General features: G+C 31.0%; 1 protein-coding gene and 1 long non-coding RNA gene across 4 annotated transcripts in view; both read left to right on the top strand.

The window, feature by feature from the left end:
• The window catches only part of LOC135139250 (G-protein coupled receptor 52), a 149,498-nt gene that overhangs the window by 90,882 nt on the left and 30,896 nt on the right, over positions 1-27,720 (top strand). The gene's annotated exons all lie outside the window — the stretch shown is intronic.
• Positions 27,082-27,593, top strand: LOC135139551 (uncharacterized). Its single transcript, XR_010282173.1, has 3 exons — positions 27,082-27,195; positions 27,252-27,353; positions 27,411-27,593. It is a non-coding gene; the product is annotated as an uncharacterized LOC135139551 (long non-coding RNA).

The following is a 27,720-nucleotide window of genomic DNA, read 5'->3' as shown; positions in this document are numbered from 1 at the left end:
GAGAGAAAACCGTACGCATGTTGTCGTAGTCTGACGTTACATGTTTATTTTTTATTTAACATTCGTTCTTTCCTTCTTCCTTTCCGGGTTTTAACGGCAGTTTTATCACATCCTTCGGCTTGTTTTATTAACGTTGGCTTTATGACGTCGAACGTGGCAACCTTGTGGTGTGAAAATTAGTTGAAAATAAAAATTCAGAAATGTAAATTTAGTCGAGTCACGGCGTGACGAAGTTCCTATAAAATAAAACGTTGAAATATGAAAGTTAATTTATTTAAGTATTTAGGTTCAATTTATCAGTCGCTGACAAGCTTAACTAATAGTGGTATTAAACTGTTTTTTTTTTATAATTAATTAATTGCCATAAAATGCTTCCACGATTTAATCCATATTCTGGTATAATTAATGGAATTCACAGTATATTTTATAATTACACGTCGTCTCCAGTTCTCTTTCACGCTCGAGCAATCATCCAACACAACCAGCCCCAACTTCCAAAAGCAACTATAAGTCCGCATATGAAACTGTCAGCGTTTCCTGCAAATCCTCTCCGGAAATTTGTTTTGTAAATGATTTCAGAGGCGCTTACAAAGCCACTACTTTAGTGGTTATACGCAAAACCACACACCGTCCCTCTACTTTAATTCAGCAAAATTTAATTTCCTGACTTTTCGAACTTTTTAAATAAAACTCCCATCATTACCACTTTATTGATAATGATAATAATATACATGAGCAAAGCATGTATGTAATGTGGATTAAGCGAGGAAGTAACAGCATCTGATGACATTAATATCATTTTTTCAACTGGAACTGGTTCCGGAAGAAAACGGTTCGTTAAATCTTCATGAATAAACCGTGTAATGGTATTAAGTATTATTTGTTTTTTCCAAAGCTTTTGTGCTAATCAAAAATGAAGTGCTAAATTTTTCACTGATCAAAGTTCCAATCAACAAATTTGCGATGTTGTTTCATCGACATAAAAATAAATTAAATTATCGCCTATTATTAACACTTTGTCGTAGTTTTTTCTTAACGTACTCTCATCGGGAATTGAATTCATGGTTCCCTTTTTAAGAAATGATCCAATTGAGAATTTTCATCTAACACTAGTTCGGGGAACTTTTTTATCCAGCCGTGGACACTTACAGAATGTTTTGACATTTTCTGCTCGAAGTTCTCTTAACAGTAAGTATCAAAATAAGGACTGACAAACTTAGGAACGAACCGGGTGAATGACAAAATGAGTAATTGCTAATAGGATGCTACCCGAAAAGTTAAATAAGGGAGAATTAAATTAATTTAAAGCCGGATGCGGCCTATTTAATATACCAATAAACGAAATGTCTCCAGTTCGGATGAGGATGTCTTAATTATTGGTTTTTGCACATAAAAATTCTACCGAAATGTCTTGGTATTTGCTGAATAAAGGTACAATTTGAAAATTTTACAAAAATATGCATAAATATGCACTTAATCGGTAAATATATGCAGTAAGATTGGAAAATTTATAAAAAATAAAAGGAATTATATGGCTGAGGAATATATATGTATTTTACATACAATCCGCGCCTTATACACCACATGCTGCGCACGTCTGCGTTCCCTCTACTGTGGAATGTAATTAATCGTCACAATACGAGTTTTGGTACATGATTTACTTTGTATTAAACAAAACACACAGAAATTGCCCCTTGTTTATTCTCACTTCCGGTGTTGCCTAGAATGTGCTTTTTCAGAATTTTCGATTTTTTCGTTTTTAAATTTTAGATTTTACAATTTTTCGACTGTTTTATATTTCGATTTCTCAGTTTTTCAACTTTTCGATATTTTAATTTTTCATTTTTAAAATTCTAGATTTTTCGATTTCTCGAGCTAATTTTTTTATTTTCCGAATTTTTAAATTTTCGATTTGTCAATTTTTTGCGATCTCGATTTATCGAAATGCAGATGTTCCAATGTTTTGATAGTTCAATCTTTCGATTTATCTTTTTTTCCATTTTTAACTTTTCGATTTTTCGATTTCGGCTTATTTCGGTTTCTCAATTTTTCGATTTTTCGACTTCTCCACTTTTCGACCCCTCGATTTTTCGATGTCTCAGTTTTTGAATTTTTCGATGTTTCGATTTTTCGATTTGTCGGTTTTCGATTTTTACTTTTCGACTTTTGCATTATTCATTTTTTCAACAATTTTTCCATTTTTTTTTAATTTTCGAGTTTCGATTTCTCGATTTGTTGATTTTTTAGTTTTTCAATTTTTCAAAATTTTAGATTTTTCAATTTATATTTTTTTGATTCTTTGATGTTCAGATTTCTCCATTTTTCAATTTTCGGATATTTTAATTTTTCATTTTTAAAATTGTAGGTTTTTGGATTTCTCGAGTTAATTTTTTAATTTTCCGAATTTTTAATTTTTCGATTTGTCAATCTTTTGCGATCTCGATTTACCGAAATGCAGATATTCCAATGTTTTGATAGTTCAATCTTTCGGTTTATCAATTTTTCTATTTTTAACTTTTCCATTTTTCGATTTTGGCCTATTTCGGTTTCTCAATTTTTCGATTTTTCGACTTCTCCACTTTTCGACCCCTCGATTTTTCGATGTCTCAGTTTTTGAATTTTTCGATGTTTTGATTTTTCGATTTGTCGGTTTTCGATTTTTACTTTTCGATTTTCGCATTATCCATTTTTTAACCATTTTTCCATTTTGTTTTAATTTCCGAGTTTCGATTCCTCGATTTGTTGATTTGTTAGTTATTCAATTTTTAAAAATTTTAGATTTTTCAATTTATATTTTTTTGATTCTTTGATGTTCAGATTTCTCCATTTTTCAATTTTAGGATATTTTAATTTTTCATTTTTAAAATTCTAGATTTTTGGATTTCTCGAGTTAATTTTTTAATTTTCCGAATTTTTAAATTTTCGATTTGTCAATTTTTTGCGATCTCGATTTATCGAAATGCAGATGTTCCAATGTTTTGATAGATCAATCTTTCGGTTTACCAATTTTTCTATTTTTAACTTTTCGGTTTTTCGATTTTGGCCTATTTCGGTTTCTCAATTTTCCGATTTTTCGAGTTCTCCACTTTTCGACCCCTCGATTTTTCGATGTCTCAGTTTTTGAATTTTTCGATGCTTCGATTTTTCGATTTGTCGGTTTTTCGATTTTTACTTTTCGATTTTTGCATTTTTCATTTTTTCAACAATTTTTCCATTTTTTTTTAATTTTCGAGTTTCGATTTCTCGATTTGTTGATTTTTTAGTTTTTCAATTTTTAAAAATTTTAGATTTTTCAATTTATATTTTTTTGTTTCTTTGATGTTTAGATTTCTCCATTTTTCAATTTAACGATATTTTAATTTTTCATTTTTAAAATTCTAGATTTTTCGATTTCTCGAGTAAATTTTTTAATTTTCCGAATTTTTAAATTTTCGATTTGTCAATTTTTTGCGATATAGTTTTATCGAAATGCAGATGTTCCAATGTTTTGATAGTTCAATCTTTCGACTTATCAATTTGTCTATTTTTAACTTTTCGATTTTTCGAGTTTGGCTTATTTCGGTTTCTCAATTTTTCGATTTTTCGACTTCTCCACTTTTCGACCCCTCGATTTTTCGACTTCTCCACTTTTCGACCCCTCGATTTTTCGAGGTCTCAGTTTTTCGATTTTTCGACTTCTCCACTTTTCGACCCCTCGATTTTTCGAGGTCTCAGTTTTTCGATTTTTCGACTTCTCCACTTTTCGACCCCTCGATTTTTCGATGTCTCAATTTTTGAATTTTTCGATGTTTCAATTTTTCGATTTGTCGGTTTTCGATTTTTACTTTTCGATTTTTGCATTATTAATTTTTTCAACCATTTTTTTTTTAATTTTCGAGTTTCGATTTCTCGGTTTGTTGATTTTTTAGTTTTTCAATTTTTCAAAATTTTAGATTTTTCAATTTTTATTTTTTGATTCTTTGATGTTTAGATTTCTCCATTTTTCAATTTTACCATATTTTAATTTTTCATTTTTAAAATTGTAGATTTTTGGATTTCTCGTGTTAATTTTTTAATTTTCCGAATTTTTAAATTTTCGATTTGTCAATTTTTTGCGATCCCGATTTATCGAAATGCAGATGTTCCACTGTTTTGATAGTTCAATCTTTCGGTTTATCAATTTTTCTATTTTTAACTTTTCGATTTTTCAATTTTAGCCTATTTCGGTTTCTCAATTTTTCGATTTTTCGACTTCTCCACTTTTCGACCCCTCGATTTTTCGATGTCTCAGTTTTTGAATTTTTCGATGTTTCGATTTTTCGATTTGTCGGTTTTCGATTTTTACTTTTCGATTTATGCATTATTCATTTTTTCAACCATTTTTCCATTTTTTTTTAATTTTCGAATTTCGATTTCTCGGTTTGTTGATTTTTTAGTTTTTCAATTTTTCAAAATTTTAGATTTTTCAATTTATATTTTTTGATTCTTTGATGTTTAGATTTCTCCATTTTCAATTTTACCATATTTTAATTTTTCATTTTTAAAATTCTAGATTTTTGGATTTCTCGTGTTAATTTTTTAATTTTCCGAATTTTTAAATTTTCGATTTGTCAATTTTTTGCGATCTCGATTTATTGAAATGCAGATGTTCCAATGTTTTGATAGTTCAAACTTTCGGTTTATCAATTTTTCTATTTTTAACTTTTCGATTTTTCGATTTTGGCCTATTTCGGTTTCTCAATTTTCCGATTTTTCGAGTTCTCCACTTTTCGACCCCTCGATTTTTCGATGTCTCAGTTTTTGAATTTTTCGATGCTTCGATTTTTCGATTTTTACTTTTCGATTTTTGCATTATTTATTTTTTCAACAATTTTTCCATTTTTTTTTTAATTTTCGAGTTTCGATTTCTCGGTTTGTTGATTTTTTAGTTTTTCAATTTTTCAAAATTTTAGATTTTTCAATTTATATTTTTTGATTCTTTGATGTTTAGATTTCTCCATTTTTCAATTTTACCATATTTTAATTTTTCATTTTTAAAATTCTAGATTTTTCGATTTCTCGAGTTAATTTTTTAATTTTCCGAATTTTTAAATTTTCGATTTGTCAATTTTTTGCGATCTCGATTTATCGAAATGCAGATGTTCCAATGTTTTGATAGTTCAATCTTTCGGTTTACCAATTTTTCTATTTTTAACTTTTCGATTTTTCGATTTTGGCCTATTTCGGTTTCTGAATTTTTCGATTTTTCGACTTCTCCACTTTTCGACCCCTCGATTTTTCGATATCTCAGTTTTTGAATTTTTCGATGTTTCGATTTTTCGATTTGTCGGTTTTCGATTTTTACTTTTCGATTTTTGCATTATTCATTTTTTCAACCATTTTTCCATTTTTTTTTAATTTTCGAGTTTCGATTTCTCGGTTTGTTGATTTTTTAGTTTTTCAATTTTTCAAAATTTTAGATTTTTCAATTTATATTTTTTGATTCTTTGATGTTTAGATTTCTCACTTTTCAATTTTACCATATTTTAATTTTTCATTTTTAAAATTCTAAATTTTTGGATTTCTCGTGTTAATTTTTTCATTTTCCGAATTTTAAATTTTCGATTTGTCAATTTTTTGCGATCTCGATTTGTCGAAATGCAGATGTTCCAATGTTTTGATAGATCAATCTTTCGGTTTACCAATTTTTCTATTTTTAACTTTTCAATTTTTCGATTTTGGCCTATTTCGGTTTCTCAATTTTTCGATTTTTCGACTTCTCCACTTTTCGACCCCTCGATTTTTCGATGTCTCAGTTTTTGAATTTTTCGATGCTTCGTTTTTTCGATTTTTACTTTTCGATTTTTGCATTATTTATTTTTTCAACAATTTTTCCATTTTTTTTTAATTTTCGAGTTTCGATTTCTCGGTTTGTTGATTTTTTAGTTTTTCAATTTTTCAATTTTTCAAAATTTTAGATTTTTCAATTTATATTTTTTGATTCTTTGATGTTTAGATTTCTCCATTTTTCAATTTTAGGATATTTTAATTTTTCATTTTTAAAATTCTAGATTTTTCGATTTCTCGAGTTAATTTTTTAATTTTCCGAATTTTTAAATTTTCGATTTGTCAATTTTTTGCGATCTCGATTTATCGAAATGCAGATGTTCCAATGTTTTGATAGTTCAATCTTTCGGTTTATCAATTTTTCTATTTTTAACTTTTCGATTTTTCGATTTTGGCCTATTTCGGTTTCTCAATTTTCCGATTTTTCGAGTTCTCCACTTTTCGACCCCTCGATTTTTCGATGTCTCAGTTTTTGAATTTTTCGATGCTTCGATTTTTTCGATTTGTCGGTTTTTCGATTTTTACTTTTCGATTTTGGCATTATTCATTTTTTCAACAATGTTTCCATTTTTTTTTCATTTTCGAGTTTCGATTTCTCGATTTGTTGATTTTTTAGTTTTTCAATTTTTAAAAATTTTGGATTTTTCAATTTATATTTTTTTGATTCTTTGATGTTTAAATTTCTCCATTTTTCAATTTAACGATATTTTAATTTTTCATTTTTAAAATTCTATATCTTTCGATTTCTCGAGTTAATTTTTTAATTTTCCGAATTTGTAAATTTTCGATTTGTCAATTTTTTGCGATCTCGATTTATCGAAATGCTGAAATTTTAGCTTTTTCAATTTATATTTTTTTTATTGTTTGATGTTTAGATTTCTCCATTTTTCAATTTTACGATATTTTAATTTTTCAATGTTTTAAATTTTAGATTTTTCGATTTTTCAGTTCTTCAATATTTTTAAATTTTTCAAATTTTGACGTTTCAGAATTTTGAGATTTCCGATTTCTTAATTGATCTACTTTTTGATTTTTCCATTTCTCGACTTCCCAAAGTTTCGAGCTTTCAGTTCTTCAGTTCAATTTTTCGATTTTTCTGGTTTTTGATTTTTCAAATTTTCGATTTTTTAAATTTGCGATTTTTCGAATTTGCTTTTTGACTTTTTGCTTTCTCAATTTTTCAATTCTTTAACTTCCTAATTTTAGAATATTTTGTTCACTTTTGTGATTTTTCCTGCTAATTACCTACTACCGCTTTAATCCGAAAATTAATGGTTGCCAAATACCATCCCCAAATTTCTCCTCCTACATGTTTTAATCCCAACAGCACTATAAAATGTTCAAAAATGGTAAAATATTTTTTCCTCTCTTAATCCATATTACATGCTTAGCTCATGGTATAAACAGAGCGGCTGAAGAAATTAGAAATTTATTTCCAGTAGTAAACGATTTAGTCTATTTGTTAAAAAAAATTGTTATTTTACTTTATCATGAAATTGAAATTTTAATCCATGTTTTCAAAATACTTATTAAAAACTTAAATTCAATTATCAGACTGACTCAGAATTACCCTAGAGAACAACCATCATCACACTTTATCTGCACAAAAACTCCTCCAGGAACACACATACGTCATCCGTCACGCCAAAATTCGCCTTTATGAATTTTTATTACCTTGTCACGCGGTACGTCGCAGCTTTGACACACAAATAAACCGTTATTTCCATAAAACAAATGTAGGCGGACGTCCACATCCCGCCACACAAATCTTCCATTAAAATGCAAAATTTTTCAAGAAAACCGAGCTTTGCTTACATTTAAAAAACGTGATTAAAATATTTTTACATAACAAATACAAAAGCGTCAGCCTGCAAAGTCGCACATAATTCCGCCCTTCCATACATCACGGAATTCAACACGAAATAATTTCGAACAATGGGGGTCGTAATTCGCACGGCCGGCCCTTTTCAGGACCTTTTCAGCGCCCCTGGAAACGAGCCCGACGCCATAAAGGAAACGCGGATGTGACATTAAGGGTAATTTAGGAATAGTGATGCGAAAGCAAGGCGACCGAGGGTCTTCGTTGTGGTTATAAAAATTAAATTCTACAAAACAGATTAAAAATCAGTACTTGGTCTCGCGAATGCAAAAGACAGTTTAGTTGGTGGTCGTAGAGCTGTGAAATCAAATCGCCCGAGGGCTAGACCAACCCTTTGCTATGGTTTGCGGTTTAGTGCTTTGTACATAATTTTATTCAGGGAACGTGGCCGACATGCAAACAGTTTTACGTAATGCCGGCGTGTTGACGTTTTTAATGCTAGGAAAACAGGGAGATTGTGGGGAAAATCACGGGGTAATTGCTCGGGAGTTATAAGGGTGGAATGCGGTTGCGGGTGTTTGAGTCGTTGGCTGCTAGTTTTTCCCGATCTCATGAATTATGGAACGTCGCAATGTGAGCTCTCGGTATCGATTGATTGATTATTATTTTACTGAAATATTTAGAGCGAGACATGTTTTAGTTCTCATTATTACTAATGGAGGGGTGGAGGGAGAGTGAGGACGAGTTGACGATTAGGTTAATTACAGAGCGTGTGGGAAATGGGAAATCGTGTGTTGATTAGCAAGGCTGTTTGTTGGGACTCTGCTTTGAGCATCAAGGGAGGGTGGGTATTTTGGGAACTGAAATTATCTGTATTTTAGTTATTCATGAAAATCTAGATGGACACGTGTCCTTAGACATGGTAGGGAATCATAATCTTCAACAAAATGGTGCGCCACCTCTTTTTGATCTGTTGACTGGAACAGATCTTTTCAGACAAATGGACAACTCAGGTCAGGTCAAAGCGACTTAGCTCCTGCCACTGCCCATCCTCGTTTTGGCCACTTTTTCAAAATCAAAATTTTTCCGTACCCATTGAAAATTTCGACCTCCAAAAGCCTACTGACTATATATCTATTATTATATTATATATATTATCTGGATTTAAATAAAATACATTTTCCGACCGAATGTTTTGAATTCTGCCACCGGGAGCACAAGCCTGTTTTTGGAAACAACACGACCAAAGCTATATTCCAGAAATTTTTGGGAATTTTTTTGTAAAATTTTTTCAACAAAAAATGTTTCAATGAAATTTCCGCCAATTTTCGACAGTTTTCGAAATTTAGCCAAAGATACTTCTTCATGGATTTCGACCTCCAGAAGCTGATTTTTTCGATTTCTCCTATTCCTTACTTACTCAGAAAATGGAGGGGGGTGGGCGGGGCTAGTATTTGCTAAGATAAGACTTATTTTGGCAAATGACATATCCTCGTAATTCCTAAATCTAATAGGGTGAAACAATCCTCGACCAATTTTTTTATTTTTAGATTTATCGATTTTTACAAATTTTAAATTTTCCAAATTTTCAATTTTTAATTTCTCGGTGTTTTGATTTTTCGATTTCTAGGATTTTCAACCCTATGAGAAAATAGGGGGCGGATGGGCGGAGCTAATACTTGCTAAGATAAGGCTGATTTTGCCCCTATTAATCTTGTAAAAACTTGTTAAATTTAGAAGGTGTTAAATTGCGAATTTCCATGCTAACGAGTTGAATTCCTAAATCTGATAGGGTGTATATTTTTTATGTTTCATTCTTTCATCAGGCGCGAGGGAAGTTCTGTTGAAACAACTTTCGACCAATTTTTTAATTTTTCGATTTATCGATTTTTATAAATTTTAAATTTTCCAATTTTTCAATTTTTAATTTTTCGAAGTTTTGATTTTCCGATTTCTAGGATTTTCAGTTTTTCAGCTTTTCAGTTTTTCTATTGATAGATCTTTCAATTTTTCTATGTTCAATTGTTCGATTTTCCAATTTTTCGGGGTTTCAGTTTTTCAGTTTTTCGATTCTTCAATTTTGCGATTTTTTGATTTCTCGATTTTCCAAATTTCTCAATATTTCAACACTAAGTTTTGGGAATTTTTCAATGTCTGGATTTTTCAATTCTTCAATATTTGGGCTTTTCAATTTTTCAATTCTTCGTTTTTTAGTAATATTCCAACGTTCCAATTTTTCTCTCGATATTTGAATTTTGCAATTTTTCGACTGTTCGATTTCCCGATTTATCGATTTTTTGACTTTTCAATTCATATTTTTGAGATTTGCCCCATATTTTCTCAGAGGATATGTCATTTGCCAAAATTAGTCTTATCTTAGAAAGGACTGATATTGATAGTAATTTTTAATTAAAAAAAAAAAATTTTTAAACTGGTACATAAACATAGAATTTTTTGGCAACTTTATCAAAACCAAAATTTTTCGATACCCTCCCCTAAGAAAATTTCGGTTAATTTCCAGCTATTTTCGAAATTTAAGTAAAGACATTTTCTCATAGATCTCGACCTCCAAAAGTTGGTTTCAAACTTATTTTTTCCATTGCTCCTATTATTTTTGTGGATTCGCCCACTGAAATGTAATATTTCGACTAAAAAAAAATCAAAACGAATATTTTTAAAACTTGCACCCGGAGCATAAACACGATAAATTTTTGGAATATCTGTGTATATTACCGAAATTTTTTGGAAACTTTTTCAAACGAAAATTTTTTCAAAATCCTCTGAAAATTTCGGCCAATTTTCAACAATTTTCGAATTTAACTAAAGCCATTTTCACATGAATTTCCGCCTCTAGAAGTTAGTTTCGGATTCATTTATTTGATAGTTTGCACCGTTTTTCTAAAATCGCACGCTGAATACTAATTCCAATTTTTGATTTAAAAAAAGGAATTTTTCAACCAAATATTGCAATGGAAGATAAACGCCATGTGTTTTTGGAATCACAACAACGAAATTTAAATCCCAGACGTTTTTGGGAATTTTTTGACAATTTTTGGCAATTTTTCCAAAAACAAAATGGTTCCATACCTACTGAAAATTTCGGCCAATTTTCCGCATTAATGGAAAATTAACGAAAGACATTTTCAACCTCCAGAAATTAGTTATGGACTCAATTCTTGGAAAAATACTGTAATTTTTTGGATTAAATTTTTTTTTAAATCGAATATTTTCAAATATCGCACGGCAAAATCTATATTCTGGTAATTTTTTCAAAAGCAAAATTTTTCATTACCGTCCCCTATGAAGATTTCCATTAATTTTCGACAAGTTTGGAAATTCAACTCAAGGCATTTTCTCATAGAATTCGACTTCAGCCACTGAAATGTAATTATTTGGATAAAAAATATTTTCACAACACACAATACATATTTTAGGAATCAGCACGACCAAATCTATATCCCAGAAATTTTTGTGAATTTTTTGGTAATTTTTTCGAAACCAAATTTTCGACAGTTTTCGAAATTTAACCAAAGACATTTCTTCATAGATTTTGACCTCCAGAAGTTGATTTTGATTTTTGATTTGAAAAAAAAAATTCCGAACGAATATTTTTAAAGAAATTTTTGGGAATTTTTTGGCAACTTTTTCAAACGTAAAATACCTCCTGAAAATTTTGCCCAATTTTCGACATTTTCCCATAGATTTCGACCTCCAGAAGTTAGCTTCGGCCTGATGTCTCCGATAGCTACCACTGTTTTTCCAAAACCGTCCACTGATATATGGATTGCAATTTTTGATTTAAAAAAAAATTTTTTCAGTTTAAAATTTTTTAATTCTTCAATTTTTTGATACTTCGATTTCCCCATTTTTCGATGTTTTCATTCATCATTCTTTCGGTTTTTCAGTTTTTCGATATTTTAATTTATCATTTTCTCGATTTTTCGATTTTTCGTTTGGGTTGTTTATTTTCTCTATATATTTAATTTTTCTTTTTTCAATGTGAAAATATTAATAGAATTTTGCCATTTTTCAATTTTTCGATTTTCACTTTTTCGATTTTGCAATTTTTCGTTGTTTCAGTTTTTTGTTTCCCAACTGGAAAAAATTGCAAGATTTTAAAACTGAAAAATCTAAAATGAAAAAACGAAAAAGTATAAAATGAAAATTTTGAAAAATCCAAAAATTGTAACTTAGAAAAAACGACATATAAATTGTAAAATCGGAGTATTGAAAATTAAAGAAATTGGAAAATCGGATAACTGGAAATCCAAAAATTGCTAAACTGAAAAATAAAAAATGAAAAAATAAAGGAAATGAAAAGATGAAAAATTGTAATATGAAATTATGAAAATGAAAATTTTAAAAATCCCAAAAACAGAAAGAAAAATCAAGAATTTGCAAAATTGAAGAAACGAAAAATTGAAAAATTCTAATATCGAAAAATTGCAAGACTGATAAATTAAAAAAATTGAAGTTGGAAATGAGTAAATTAAGAAACGATAGGAACTGAAGAAACGAAAAATTGTAATATAAAATCGAAGAAAAAGGAAAACGAAAAACTGTTACATGAAATCGCGAAAATAAAAATTAAAAATTCAGTAAAAAGAAAAATTAAAATAAAGAGCTTGAAAAAAATTGGGAAACTTAAAAATGAATTTTTAAAAACAAAATTTTTATGTGTTTTTGGGCAAAAGAAAATATTTTCAAAATGAAAATTTTTAAATCTTGCACGGGGAGCATAAACACCTAAGTCTTAGGAATCACTAGGATCAAATCTATATTCTAGAAATTTTTGAGAATTTTTCGGCAATGTTTTCAAACACAAAATTTTTCAATACCCCTTGAAGATTTTGGCCAATTTTCGACAATTTCGAAAATTTTACCAAAGACATTTTCCCATAGATTTAGATCTCCAGAAGCTAGTTTCGGACTGATTTCTACGATAGCTTCCACCATTTTTCCAAAATCGCCCACTGATATTGATGACAACTTTTGAATAAAAAAAAAACAAATTTTCCAACAAATTTTGCAAATATTTTTAAATATTGCACCAGGAGCATAAACACAATGTGTTTGTGGAATCAGTACAACAAAAAATATATCCCAGACTTTTTTGGGAATTTTTTGACAACTTTTTTAAAAAATACATTTTTGTTGTCGTTTTTTGGATAAAAGAAAATATTTTCAAAATGAATATTTTTAAATCTTGCACGGGAAGCATAAACACGTTAAGACTTTGGAATCACCAGGATGGAATCTATATTCCAGAAATTTCTGAGAATTTTTTGACAACTTTTTCAAACGCAAAATTTTTCAACACTTTCTGAAAATTTTCGCTGATTTTCGACAATTTTCGAAACATAACTAAAGCCATTTTCTCATAGATTTGGATCTTCAAAAGTTAGTTTCGGACTCATTTCTTCGATTTCCAAAATCGCCCACTGATATGTTGTTGATATGTTTAAGTGTTTTGAAATTGAATCTTCTTCTTCTTTCTCTAGTTCCATTTTCTAAAGAAGATTAAAACAGAATCCCTCGAACTAGGTATTTTCTCTAATAAACCAGTTTAGAACATGGAAAACTGACATTATATTTTATTAACTTGCCGACGCTTCACATGCATTCATTTTGTAAAATAATAAAAACATAAATTAAAAAAATTGAAAATGAAAAATCCATCATTTTCAGACACGAAGTTTTATAAAATTAAAGTATGTATATTGCAGACGCTCTGAATGTTACGGATGAAGATTAAACTGAGCGAATTAACCCTTAACCTTTAGTCAGAGTTAATCGGTGATGCAAAATTCCGCCCTCACTATGTCTGGCTAACAAAGCAATAAATATGGAATAAATCTTATTTAAATTCAAGGCTTGAATAAAATTTGAGAAAACACCTAAAATTTATTGTGCATATCCTCCAATAATTAACACGAAACACTTTAATACGTCATGTAGCCCGGAATGTAATTCCAGTTGTTGCTCCTGTTCATTATTATCTGATAAAATGCACTTTGTACCCATCACGCAATACTAGTTGGGTGTTTGTTGTTTCAGATCATTAATTATCTCTTTGAACTCACTCCCAGGCCTATACTAATGACGGAGCTACGAAAGGCAATTACCAGCACATTGATGTGGCTTTCGCATTGGCTTTAACGCCGACAAGGCGAAAAAGCTCACAATAAAACTACATCAATCACACTAAACCAAAGCACACCCAAAAATGCATAAAAAGCTCGAAACAAAACAGGCGAATTTGTCCCTGTTCTCACTAAAACTCGCCACCTAACCAATCCATGCCTCCAATTCCATCCACCCAACCGAATTAATTCCGCTGATTCTTTTCGCTAAAAAAACAAAATAAATTTCCATAATTGCGAAAACCCGAACGAGCTTTCGCCATTAGGGGCTTGTCATTAATGAGCTAACTGCTTTTAAGCGAAGACATGGCAACTTTTCTTCAAAGCAGCCTCAAAAAGGAGCTCCGGAAGCTCGGCCTCCGAAAGGATTTGTTTGATGTTATAATGAATATGAAAAGACAGTAAGGAACCGTGGCGTTTCACTTTTACGGTTGCCTTTCGGCTCGAAAATTAATTGTGCAGGCTTTTTCAGGACAATGTATCAACGGATCAAAGTCGATTCCTTGATTGCCTCTTCAAAGCCGTGCGTGTCGGCATAGGTGTGGCGTTTTAATTAACATAAGTCGGGAATTTGATGCAAATTAGAGTCCCCGCCCATGGGTGGTTCGCAAAAAGCGGCTGGGAATCGATTCGGCGGTAATCTGGGATTATGAATATGCATGAGGTTGGTTAATGACGTCAGCGGTTTTTTGCAAGGATAAATAAATAAATATACAAGGATGAAAACGAAATAATTGATTATGTCTTAACGATACAGCTGGGAAATAAGCCTTCACACTAGAGTACTCATGTTATGTTATCTATATCCGTTTTATTTTTATTATTTATTTATATAAACTTCTCAGTTCATTTTACATAACGGTGTGTCAAATCGAAAATTGACGTTTTTGACACGGCAAAACCAAAAAACATTTCAAACATGCGTATATTAAGTATTAGGGATTGAATCTGGAAAAATGCTTAAATACGTGTTTTATTATTAGTGCTGAAGAACATTCATACCAAGTTTTAAGTAAACATCACCATAAAAATATTTTTCTCATACAAACTTAGCCACACCCTTTTTTATCCCCTTAGGGGTTGAATCTCAGAAAATGTTTAAATACGTGTTTCATTATTTGTGTTAAACAGCATTAATTTAAAAACAAGTTTCACGCAAAAATTTAAATTTACAATAGAAATACTTTTCCTATACAAACTTAACCAGTACTTTTCACCCCCTTAGGGGTTGAATCTCTGAAAATGCTTAATTACGTGTTCCACTATGCATTAATACTAAATTCCATGTCAAAAATTTACAATAGAAATAATTTTCCGATATAAAGTTAGCCAACACTTTTCACCCCCTTAGGGGTTGAATCTCGGAAAATGTTCAAATACGTGTTTCATTACTTGTGTTGAAGAGCATTATTACCAAGTTTCACGTAAAAATGTAAATATACGTACAATAGAAATATTTTCCCATACAAAATTAGCCTCCACATTTCACCCTCTTAGGGGTTGAATTTTAGAAAACGCTTAAAGACGGGTTTCATTATTTGTGTTGAAGAACATTAATACCAAGTTTTACGTAAAAATTTCAATTTATAGTAGAAATATTGTTTCTATACAAACTTAACCGCCCAAAGTTAGACACCACTTTCACCCTCTTTGGGGTTGAATCTCCGAAAATGCTTAAATACGTGTTTCGTTATTTGTGTTGAAGAGCATTAATACCAAGTTTTAAATAAACATCACCTCAAAATTTACAATAGAAATATTTTTCGCATACAAAATTAGGCAACACTTTTCACCCCCTTTGGGGTTGAATCTCGGAAAATGCTTAAATAGTGTATCATTATTTATGTTTAAAACCACTAATACCAAGTTTCACGTAAAAATTTAATTTTACAATGGAAATATTTTTTTCGCACAAAGTTAGCCAGTACTTTTCACACCCTTAGGGGTTGAATCTCGGAAAATGCTTAAATACGTGTTTCATTATTTGTGTTGGAGACAATTAGTGCCAAGTTTCACGTAAAAATTTAAATTTACAATAGAAATATTCCCACACAAATCTAGCCACCATATTTCACCCTCTTAGGGGTTGAATTTTAGAAAATGCTTAAAGACCGGTTTCATTATTTGTGTTGAAGAACATTAATACCAAGTTTCACGTAAAAATTTCAATTGATAGTAGAAATATTGTTCCTATACAAACTTAGCCTCCCAAACTTAGACACCACTTTTTACACCCTTAGGGGTCGAATCTCCGAAAATGCTTAAATACGTATTTCCTTATTTGTATTGAAGAGAATTAAAATTTACCAGGTTTTGCGTAACAATCTAAATTTACAGTAGATACATTGGTCCTATACAAATATTATCACCCCTTTTTAACACCCTTAGGGGAGATTGATTGATTGATTAATAATGATTAAATGAATGATCTTATACTGAACATAAATAAAATTTAGATTAGAATGAGAAGAGGGGGGAGGGGCTAGTACTTACTAAGATAAGATTGATTTTGGCAAATCACATACCTTCCAAGAAAATAGAGGGTGGGTGGGCGGGGCTAGTATTTGATGAGATATAACTAATTTTGGCAGTTTTAAATTTTTGGACCATTTTTCAACCATTTTCAAAATAGTTGAACCGATTTTCTTGTAGATTTTGATATCCAGTTTTTGAGTTAATTTTGGGACCCCGTTTTTTTTGAAAAATTTAAAACAATCTTGAGGTTCTAGGTATTTATGTTTGGAAAAAATTTCAAAGTGCTTTGAAGTCTCTAGTGTCTTTTCTTATAATAATTTAATTAAATTTCTTAAAGGATAAGTTTTTTGCCAAAATCACACTTATTTTAGCAGGTGCTAGCCCCGCCCACCCACCCTCTCTTTTCTCAGAGGGTATGTCATTTGCCAAAATCAGTCTTATCTTAGCAGGTACTAGCCCCGCCCACCCACCCTCTCTTTTCTTACAGAGTATGTCATTTGCCAGAATCAGTTTTATCTTATCTAGCTAGTACTTGTTAAGATGAGACTGATTTTGGCAAATCACATACCTTCCAAGAAAATAGAGGGTGGGTGGGCGGGGCTAGTATTTGATAAGATAAAACTGATTTTGGCATTTTTGACATTTTCGACCAATTTTCGAAATACTTGATGTCATTTTCTTGTCGATTTCGATATCCAGAAGTCATTTTCGGCTTCATTTCTTCGGCAATTCCTACCGTTTTTTCAAAATCGCCAACTGAAATATAGCAATTTTTACAGTTCCGTCAAAATAGCTGGGTATAAAAATTCTGTTGATAAAAAAGCAAATAATTATTGATTTCTGTTTCACAAAGTGCAATTATTTAAGAATGCACTTTGTGGTTTTTATATACTCACAGAAATGTTTAAAATTTGTTTATTTGGGACAATAAAAAAGTCAGAACAGGTCAGGTCACATTAGGTCAAGTCAGGTCAGGTGCATGAAATAAGAAATAAATTTTATAGCAAATAGTATAACAAAAAAAATTACGATTGGCGCTTTTTTTACTTTTTTGACATACTTTTTCCACTCCCACACAACAGAACATAATTATCCCCGCCCACCCACCCTGTCTCTATTTTAATGAATGATTTTATCCGGTCTAAATGGAATGAATGATTTTATACTGAAGAGAAATAAAATTAGTGGTTAGAATGAGAAGGGGGGGGGGGGAACTAGTAGTACTTGCTAAGATAAGATTGATTTTGGCAAATCACATACCTTCCAAGAAAATAGAGGGTGGGTGGGCGGGGCTAGTATTTGACGAGATATAACTGATTTTGGCAGTTTTAACATTTTTGGACCATTTTTCAACCATTTTCAAAATAGTTGAAACCATTTTCGTGTACATTTCGATATCCAGTTTTTGACTCTTATTTTAGCAGGTGCTAGCCCCGTCCACCCACCCTCTCTCTTCTCAGAGGGTATGTCATTTGCCAAAATCATTCTTATCTTAACAGGTACTAGCCCCGCCCACCCACCCTCTCTCTCTTTTCTTAGAGAGTATGTCATTTGCCAGAATTAGTTTTATCTTATCTAGCTAGTACTTGTTAAGATAAGACTGATTTTGGCAAATCACATACGCTCCAAGAATACAGAGGATGGGTGGGCGGGGCTAGTATTTGATAAGATAAAACTGATTTTGGCATTTTTAACATTTTCGACCAATTTTCGAAATACTTGATGTCATTTTCTTGTCGATTTCGATATCCAGAAGTCATTTTCGGCTTCATTTCTTCGGCAATTCCTACCGTTTTTTCAAAATCGCCAACTGAAATATAGCAATTTTTACAGTTCCGTCAAAATAGTTGGGTATAACAATTCTGTAGATAAAAAAGCAAATAATTACTGATTTCTGTTTCACAAAATGCAATTATTTTAAGAATGCACTTTGTGGTTTTTATATATTCACAAAAATGTTTAAAATGTGTTTATTTGTGACAATAAAAAAGTCAGAACAGCTCAGCTCACATTAGGTCAAGTCAGGTCAAGTGCATGAAATAAGAAATAATTTTATAGCAAATAGTATAACAAAAAAAAATTACGATTGGCGCTTTTTTTTACTTTTTTCACACAGTTTTCTCAGAGGGTATGTCATTTGCCAAAATCAGTCTTATCTTAGCAGGTACTAGCCCCGCCCACCCACCCTCTCTTTTCTTACAGAGTATGTCATTTGCCAGAATCAGTTTTATCTTATCTAGCTAGTACTTGTTAAGATGAGAATGATTTTGGCAAATCACATACGCTCCAAGAATAGAGAGGGTGGGTGGGCGGGGCTAGTATTTGATAAGATAAAACTGATTTTGGCATTTTTGACATTTTCGACCAATTTTCGAAATACTTGATGTCATTTTCTTGTCGATTTCGATATCCAGAAGTCATTTTCGGCTTCATTTCTTCGGCAATTCCTACCGTTTTTTCAAAATCGCCAACTGAAATATAGCAATTTTTACAGTTCCGTCAAAAGAGTTGGATATAAAAATTCTGTAGATAAAAAAGCAAATAATTATTGATTTCTGTTTCACAAAGTGCAATTATTTTAAGAATGCACTTTGTGGTTTTTATATATTCACAGAAATGTTTAAAATTTGTTTATTTGGGACAATAAAAAAGTCTGAACAGGTCAGGTCACATTAGGTCAAGTCAGGTCAGGTGCATGAAATAAGAAATAAATTTTATAGCAAATAGTATAACAAAAAAAAATTACGATTGGCGCTTTTTTTTACTTTTTTCACATACTTTTTCCACTCCCACACCACAGAACATAATTATCCCCGCCCACCCACCCTGTCTCTATTTTAATGAATGATTTTATCCGGTCTAAATGAAATGAATGATTTTATACCGAATAGAAATAAAATTAGTGGTTAGAGTGAGAAGAGGGAGGGGGAAATAGTACTTGCTAAGATAAGATTGATTTTGGCAAATCACATACCTTCCAAGAAAATAGAGGGTGGGTGGGCGGGGCTAGTATTTGACGAGATATAACTGATTTTGGCAGTTTTTACATTTTTGGACCATTTTTCAACCATTTTCAAAATAGTTGAACCCATTTTCGTGTAGATTTCGATATCCAGTTTTTGACTCTTATTTTGGCAGGTGCTAGCCCCGCCCACCCACCCTCTCTTTTATCAGAGGGTATGTCATTTGCCAAAATCAGTCTTATCTTAGCAGGTACTAGCCCCGCCCACCCACCCTCTCTCTCTTTTCTTAGAGAGTATGTCATTTGCCAGAATCAGTTTTATCTTATCTAGCTAGTACTTGTTAATATAAGACTGATTTTGGCAAATCACATACCCTCCAAGAATAGAGAGGGTGGGTGGGCGGGGCTAGTATTTGATAAGATAAAACTGATTTTGGCATTTTTGACATTTTCGACCAATTTTCGAAATACTTGATGTCATTTTCTTGTCGATTTCGATATCCAGAAGTCATTTTCGGCTTCATTTCTTCGGCAATTCCTACCGTTTTTTCAAAAACGCCAACTGAAATATAGCAATTTTTACAGTTCCGTCAAAATAGTTGGGTATAAAAATTCTGTAGATAAAAAAGCAAATAATTATTGATTTCTGTTTCACAAAGTGCAATTATTTTCAGAATGCACTTTGTGGTTTTTATATATTCACAAAAATGTTTAAAATGTGTTTATTTGTGACAATAAAAAAGTCAGAACAGCTCAGCTCACATTAGGTCAAGTCAGGTCAAGTGCATGAAATAAGAAATAATTTTATAGCAAATAGTATAACAAAAAAAAATTACGATTGGCGCTTTTTTTTACTTTTTTCACACACTTTTTCCACTCCCACACAACAGAACATAATTATCCCCGCCCACCCACCCTGTCTCTATTTTAATGAATGATTTTATATTTTATACTGAACAGAAATAAAATTTAGTGATTGAAATGAGAAGAGGGGGGGGAGGGGGCTAGTACTTACTAAGATAAGATTGATTTTGGCAAACCACATACCTTCCAAGAAAATAGAGGGTGGGTGGGCGGTGCTAGTATTTGATGAGATATAACTGATTTTGGCAGTTTTAACTTTTTTGGACCATTTTTTAACCATTTTCAAAATAGTTGAACTCATTTTCGTGTAGATTTCGATACCCAGTTTTTGAGTTAATTTTGGGACCCCGGTTCTTTTTGAAAAATTTAAAACAATCTTGAGGTTCTCGGTATTTATGTTTGGAAAGAATTTGAAAGCGCTTTGGAGCCTCCAGTGTCTTTTCTTATAATAATTTAATTAAATTTCTTAAAGGTTAAGTCATTTGCCAAAATCACTCTTATTTTAGCAGGTGGTAGCCCCGCCCACCCCCTCTCTTTTCTTAGAGGGTATGTCATTTGCCAAAATCAGTCTTATCTTAGCAGGTACTTCGTTTAAAATGTCTACTTTCTTTTAACATATGACGTTTCTTATAGAAGTTTCTTAACTATTCTTGAACTAATTTTTTATTCAATTATGATTATCCTGGCGCCTCCACCATTTTTATACAAAAAATTTTAAAATTGCCTCAATGGGTTCGAAATAAGCTTACTGTTACTGAAAATTTGTTAAGGACGGTTAATCTGGATTTCTTTTTGACATTTTTCTTCGAAAAACAAGAAAACGAGTTTTTATACAAAAAAATAGAACTAGATATTTAAATCTGTGAGTATGCTTTTATTTTGTTCATAATTTGAACATTTCTTTCTTTAAAATGTCTACTTTCTTTTACCATATGCCGTTTATTACAGAAGTTTCTTAGCTATTCTTGGACTAATTCTTTAATTAGTTATTATCCCGGCGCCTCCACCATTTTTATTCGAAAATTTTTAAAATTGCCTCAGTGAGTTCGAAATAAGCTTACTCGTATTGGAAATTTGTTAAGTATCACTAATCTTGACCTTGTTTAACATGGTTCTTTGAAAAACAAGAAAATAAGTTTTTAACAAAAAAATAAATTTGACCAAATCGGTCAAAAACCAGATATTTAATTTTGGGACCAATCTGTGGGTGTGGGTTTAGTTTGTTCATATATCGAACATTTCTTCCTTTAAAATGTCTATTTTCTTTTAACATATATTATCGTTTGTTACAGAAGTTTCTTAACTATTCTTGGACAAATTTTGTAATTAATTGTTATCCCGGCGCCTCCACCATTTTTATACAAAAAATTTTTAAAATTGCCTTAATGGGTTCGAAATAAGCTTACTCTTATTGAAAATTTGTTAAGGATGACTGATCTGGATTCTTTTTGACATTTTTCTCCGAAAACAAGAAAACAAGTTTTTATACAAAAAAATAAAAATAATAGACCTTATATTAATCTTTTCAACTTAAAAAACTGTCAAGAGCGATGTTCTTTTACAAATTTTTGTTTTAATTTTTAGTTAAATGGATTTCATTTTGTTACACGTTTATTTCGTTTTTTATTTATTTTCTCCATTTTTTTTGTTATGCAACCGCTACATCAAGCTACATTCTCATATGTAGAAAAATAAGTTTTATCAAAAAATCCGATCAAAATTATAGCTATTATGTAAAAACATACTAAGCGATAACAAATGCTTACACTAGAAATGGACTACTTTGCCATCCAGTAACGCTTGAAGCTCGCCAGACGCCGAAAAGCATTCAATTTTGTATTAAAACAAAATGAAAACACCAGCTCGACAGCAGAAATTACGAAACCCGGAACCAGAAAACCCTCCGTTGACCTAAAAGCTCGCTCTATTTTTCTGCTAAATGAGTTTTAAAGCAAGAACAACACAGCAAAACTGCATTACCTCAAATAATTATTTTTATGTAATCCACATCAGCGGCTGCACTCGCCCGTAATTGAATTGTTTGTTGCAAAGCGTTCGCACAAAGCTCTTTTTAATTAAACTCGAAAACGCTCTTACCAAAGAAAATAGTTTCTTTTCGTGTGAATCACCAATATCTGGCAATTACGCCAGTTTTTCTGGTAACGAGTTTATAATGTGATGTGTAGCGTGTAAATTTCACGTAATGTTTTTGCCGACGACAGCACCCCCGAAATAAATGTATTTCGAGTTAGTTGCTGCTAGGAACACTCATAATTACATTGTAACAAGAAACATTCCGGAGATTTATTAACGCGGCGTTATGACACTGTGTTGCAACCTTTTTCGTTGTTGTTTTGCGTAAGTTAGAGTTTGGTCGATTTATAACACGAACTTATGCAGAGTGTTAAGAATGTTTTTTGTTTTTTTAATAATTACCCCGGCGCCTCCACCATTTTCACGGAAGATAAAATTCCACGCCACCTATCGACGCAAAAACCCACCAGTTTTTATCACCGCTCCTCCACTTCTAATTCGTATCAACTTCCTCGAATTCTTCGCTTTCGGCGACGCGAATATAAGCTCGTTATTCCCTCAAGAAAACACCAACTTTTTCATATTCCAGCCCATTTTCGCTTTGTAAACATATCACGTCTTATCAGTTAACGCCAAGCGGCGGCCTGGTCGTTCCGCAAGAACAAAAAACCCAAAGAACAGCGTTTAAGCTCCATTGAGCGAAATCGCCTGGAAACGTTGCATGGAAATTTAACGGAGAAAAAAGACCAGTATTTTAAGCTTCACTACTTAACCGAATTTGTCAGGATCGATACGTCTTGGCTGCTTTTCAAGAGATTGACCATACAGATATAAAGCGGAGGAGGAAAAGGATAAAGGGGCGGCGGGTTAGAAACTGACAAAGGAGGACTTATCAGGGATCAATTTATAAGTCCATCGATGACAAGCTGCGGCCTGAGTTTACATTGTCAGCACCTAATGATGTGGTCTGCGAGGAATTTTAAGCGGTTTGATGTTTGTGGCACGTCGAGGGTGTTTTTTCCGAGTTCGGGATACTGCGTATGACGGGTGGGTTCTACGACCATAAAAAGATAAGTTGGGGGTTCCTAGGACGGCAATTTCGGGGCTTTCGCGGGGGATTTGCATTTTAGGCGATATGCTGTGGACGGGAATGGATTTAGGCTTTTTGAATTGCGTTTTATCGGTTTTCTTTTCACGTTGGGGAGTTAGGATATGCTTACAAGTCGAGTGACAAAAGATGAGGTAAACAATTTTTCGAAGCACTTGTGTTGTGCAATTTTTTAATCAAGTTAACAAATGTTTTAATTTTGTTAACATACATAATTTGTCATTGCGACATTATTTAAAAAGAAAATGCCTAAAATAGATTTACTGCAACAAAAAATTGCAATAAAAAGATGGAAAATTTTATCAACAGGGGACCAAAATTTAAAAACATCACTATCTGGCAAGCGAAAACCAACGGATTTATTTACAAATTATATGTTTCGGGAAGACCTGCAACGACGAATTTGGCAACTTAATGAAAAAAACGAATAGATACTGTAGATACTATTTTGGCATATTCTAGGGAACAGTTGGAATTTAAAGGGAGGCGAACCACATTATACAAAATTCTCCATTTTATAACACAATTTTTGATTTCTTTATTTCCTTTATTTTTTTGTTGTTTCTTTCGATTTACAGTGCTTTATTTATTCAATTTTTCAAATTTTCAGGCTTTCATTTTTCAATTCCGTGATTTTCCACGTTTAAAATTTTTCAATTTGCAGTTTTTGGATTTCCAGTCTTCTAATTTTTCAGTTTCTTTAATTTTCAATATTTTGCTTTTACAATACATATTTCTTTTTTTTATTTTTCACATTTTCGAATTTTAAGTTTTTCGATTTTTAATCTTTCGATTTTTCAAATTTACATTTTTCAAGTTTTCATCATAAACTTTTTCGTTCTTTTATTTTTGATTTTTCAAGTTATAGTTCCTTGACTTCTAAATTTTTCAATTTTTCGATTTGCAATTTTTTAATTTTGCAATTTTTCGATGTTACAGTTTCTCATTTTTAGATTTTTCACATTCTCAGTTTATAATTTTTGTCATTTTCAATTTTTCGCTTCCTCAATTTTTCAAGTTCTCGATTTTTAATTTACATTTTCCCGATTTTTTTAATTTTCATTTTCTCGGTTTTATGTCACAAATTTAAATTTTTTCAATTCCTTTGTTTTTTGTTGTTTTTTTCGATTTTTCAATTTTTCGTTTCTTCAGTTTTTCGAATTTTCAGTTTCTCAATTTTTCGTTTCCACAATTTTTCGTGTTCCCGATTTTTATTTTTCAGTGTGGCGAATTTTTAATTTTTATTTTCTCGATTTATATCACAATTGTCCTTTATTTTCTGTGTTTTTTTTTTCGATATTACAATTTTTCATTTGTTCCATTTTTCAAATTTACAGGCTTTGAATTTTCAGTTCGTCCATTTTTCAATTTTTAAATTTTTCACTTTGCAGTTTTTGGATTTCGAGTCTTCCGATTTTCCAATTTCTTTAATTTTAAATATTTCTATTTCATAATACATATTTCTTTTTTTTTTGATTTTTCACTTTTTCGATTCTTAAGATTTTTCAAGTTTTCATTTTGTAATTTTTCGTTTTTTATTTTTGATTTTTCAATTTTACAATTCCCCGACTTCCAAAATTTTCAATTTTTCATTCCTTCAATTTTTCGGTTTGAATCAGTTTTTCAATTTGGCAATTTTTCAATATTACAGATTTTCATTTTTCGATTTTTCATTTTTCCCTTTTCCAATTTTTTGTTTCCGATTTTTATTTTTCATTTTCCCAATTTTTTAACTTTCACTTTTTCGATTCTATATCACAATTTTTCGTTTTTTCATTTCCTTTATTTTTTATTGTTTCTTTCGATTTTACAATTTTTCCTTTATTAAATTTTTCAAATTTTCAGGTTTTTAGCAATTTTTCTTCAAATTTTCAAGTTTGATTTTCACTTTTGGTTTTAATTATACACTTTTTCGTTTTTCTATTTTTGATTTTTCAATTTTACAATTTGTCGACTTCCAAAATTTTCAATTTTTCAATATACAATTTCTCATTTTTCCATTTTTCATATTCTCGATTTTTAATTGTGCCCTTTTCCAATTTTCGGTTCCCTCAATTTTTCAACACCTTGATTTTTATTTTGCATTTTTCTGATTTTTTATTTTTCATTTTCTCGATTTTATATCACAATTTTTTGTTTTTTCACTTCCTTAATTTTTGTTGTTTCTTTCGATTTTCCAATTTTTCATTTATTCAATTTTTCAAATTTTCAGGCCAATCGATTCCAATTCGTCGATTTTCCAATTTTTACATTTTTCAGTTTGCAGTTTTTGGGTTTGCACCCCGTTTTACTTTTTGGATTTTCAATTTTTCGTTAAACTTTAGATTTCTCAAATTTTCGACAGTTTTATACTTCGATTTCTTATTTTTTTTTCAACTTTTCGATGTTTTAATTATTTTTTTTTTAAATTTTCCAATTTTTTTTATTTCTCGATTTATCGAATTCAGATGTTTGGATGTTTTGATTGCTCAATTTCTCAATTTATCAATTTCCCATTTTTTTACTTTTTCTCGAGGTTTCGATTTTTGGATTTCTCGGTTTTTCGATTTTAAAATTTTTCGATGTTTCAATTTTTCAGTTATCCGATTTTTCAATTTTTTTAAATTCTGGAGTTTCGATTTGTCAATTTTCCAGTTTTTCGATTTTTAAGTTTCAGATTTTCGAATTTTTCTTTTTTGATTCTTTGATGTTTGGATTTCTCCATTTTTCAATTTTATGATACTTCAATTTTTCAATGTTTCAAATTTTAGATTTTTCGATTTCTGGATTTTTTGATTTTTCAGTTCTTCAGTATTTCTATTTTACAGTTTTTCAAATTTTGACGTTGCTAAATTTTCAGTTTTCCGATTTTTCGATTAATATATATTTTTTTTATTTTACCGTTTCTCGAATTCGCAGTTTCGATTTTTCAGTTCTTCAATTCTTCAGTTTTTCGTTTTTTACATTTTAGATTTTTCAATTTTCGACTGTTTTATATATATATTTCGATTTGTGAATTTTTCGAGTTTTCAGTTTTTTGAGAACTCGATTTATCGAGGTTCGGATGTTTCGATGTTTTGATTATCTCAGTTTTTGAACTTTTCGATGTTTCGATTTTTCGATTTATCGGTTTTTCGTTTTTTTGCTTTTCGATTTTTGAATTTTCCGATTTTTCAGTTTTCCAAATTTTTAAATTTTCAAGTTTTGACGTTTCTGAATTTTCAGTTTTCCGATTTCTCAATTAATCTATTTTTTGGTTTTCCCATTTCCGACTTGCGAAGGTTTCGATTTTTCAGTTTTTCAGTTCCTCAATTTTTCGATTTTTCAGGCTACAGATTTTTCAATTTTTCGATTCTTTAGGTTTGAAATTTTTCGGCTTTTCGATTTCCCAATTTTTCAATTTTTTAATTTCCCAATTTTTGGATATTTCGTTCAATTTTGTTAGTTTTCTCAGTTTTTCGATTCTGGCAAATATCAGGGAGTTTCCACCCTCTGCATTACTCAAGTACATTCAAGCAGTTGGGTGGCTTGACGAGTGGAGGAGCGGGAAAACACCCTGACATGGACTTGGGGAAGGTACAATGGGCTCAAAGGCGAGGCTGGCTACGGTCAGCCCCCATAAATTAAGAATCCAGAATCCAGAATCCAGACCCTGTATATGAAAGCATTTTTATTTGTCATATCAAAAATAGCTGTAGAAATAACGAAAGCAATTAATTGCAATATTTTCCTTTACATAGGCAACTATTTATCACAAAATGTTTGTACTATGATAACCCAAAAAACTAATCATTTGATCTTTGAAACCCGCTTTTAAATTTCCTAATGCCAACAATGCAGATTTAGCACTATTTGAGACGTATAAATAAATAGTTTATCTATAACTTATCTTAACACAGCAAGATGAATTCGTTGCCGCTAGTACTGCTCCTGGTGTATTGCTCCACGTTACATTTTTCCCACAGTAGAGAGTACCAAGATTCACTTAACGCAATTCCCAAGGAAGGTTAGTTAGAGCGTGCGTTATCTTCTTTATATGTCCATTTTTTAATTTTTTTACAGGAACTCAAAAACGACGTCCATCTGTTAAATTGCCATGTCCGACGACATTTTGCTTTAAAGACAGATCCTGTGTGGATTTATGTGACGATAAATTTTCTGCTGGTATTAATAAATGAAAACTATTGTTTAAAAATTATAAATAAATGCAAGCAATTGTAGGGTCAACTACGTCAAAAGTGGTTCAGAATGGACAAACTTACAAATTATTTTGGGTAAAGTGTCCACATATTGTGTGTTTCCCAAATGGAAAATGCTTAGACTTTTGCGATATTGGAATACTTCCATAATGATGTTTATGTAGACACCACTAACTTGGAAGATTAAAAATGATTCAAAAATGTATTTATTTATTTCACCTACCGTCACTCGTAAAAGTTTAATGTACTATAATCTGTACAAACATCAAGCGGAGTTTGTTTAAACATGACCCTCAGAACTATGTTTTGTTGATGATTATAACACTGTTTAA

This window comes from Zophobas morio, unplaced genomic scaffold (genome assembly GCF_036711695.1).
Source record: "Zophobas morio isolate AGI-343-1 ecotype UQ-CSIRO unplaced genomic scaffold, CSIRO_AGI_Zmor_V1 ptg000031l, whole genome shotgun sequence".
NCBI classification, from domain to species: Eukaryota; Metazoa; Arthropoda; class Insecta; order Coleoptera; family Tenebrionidae; genus Zophobas; species Zophobas morio.
Note: the sequence above shows the minus strand (reverse complement) of the source record. Positions and strands in the feature narration are given on the sequence as shown.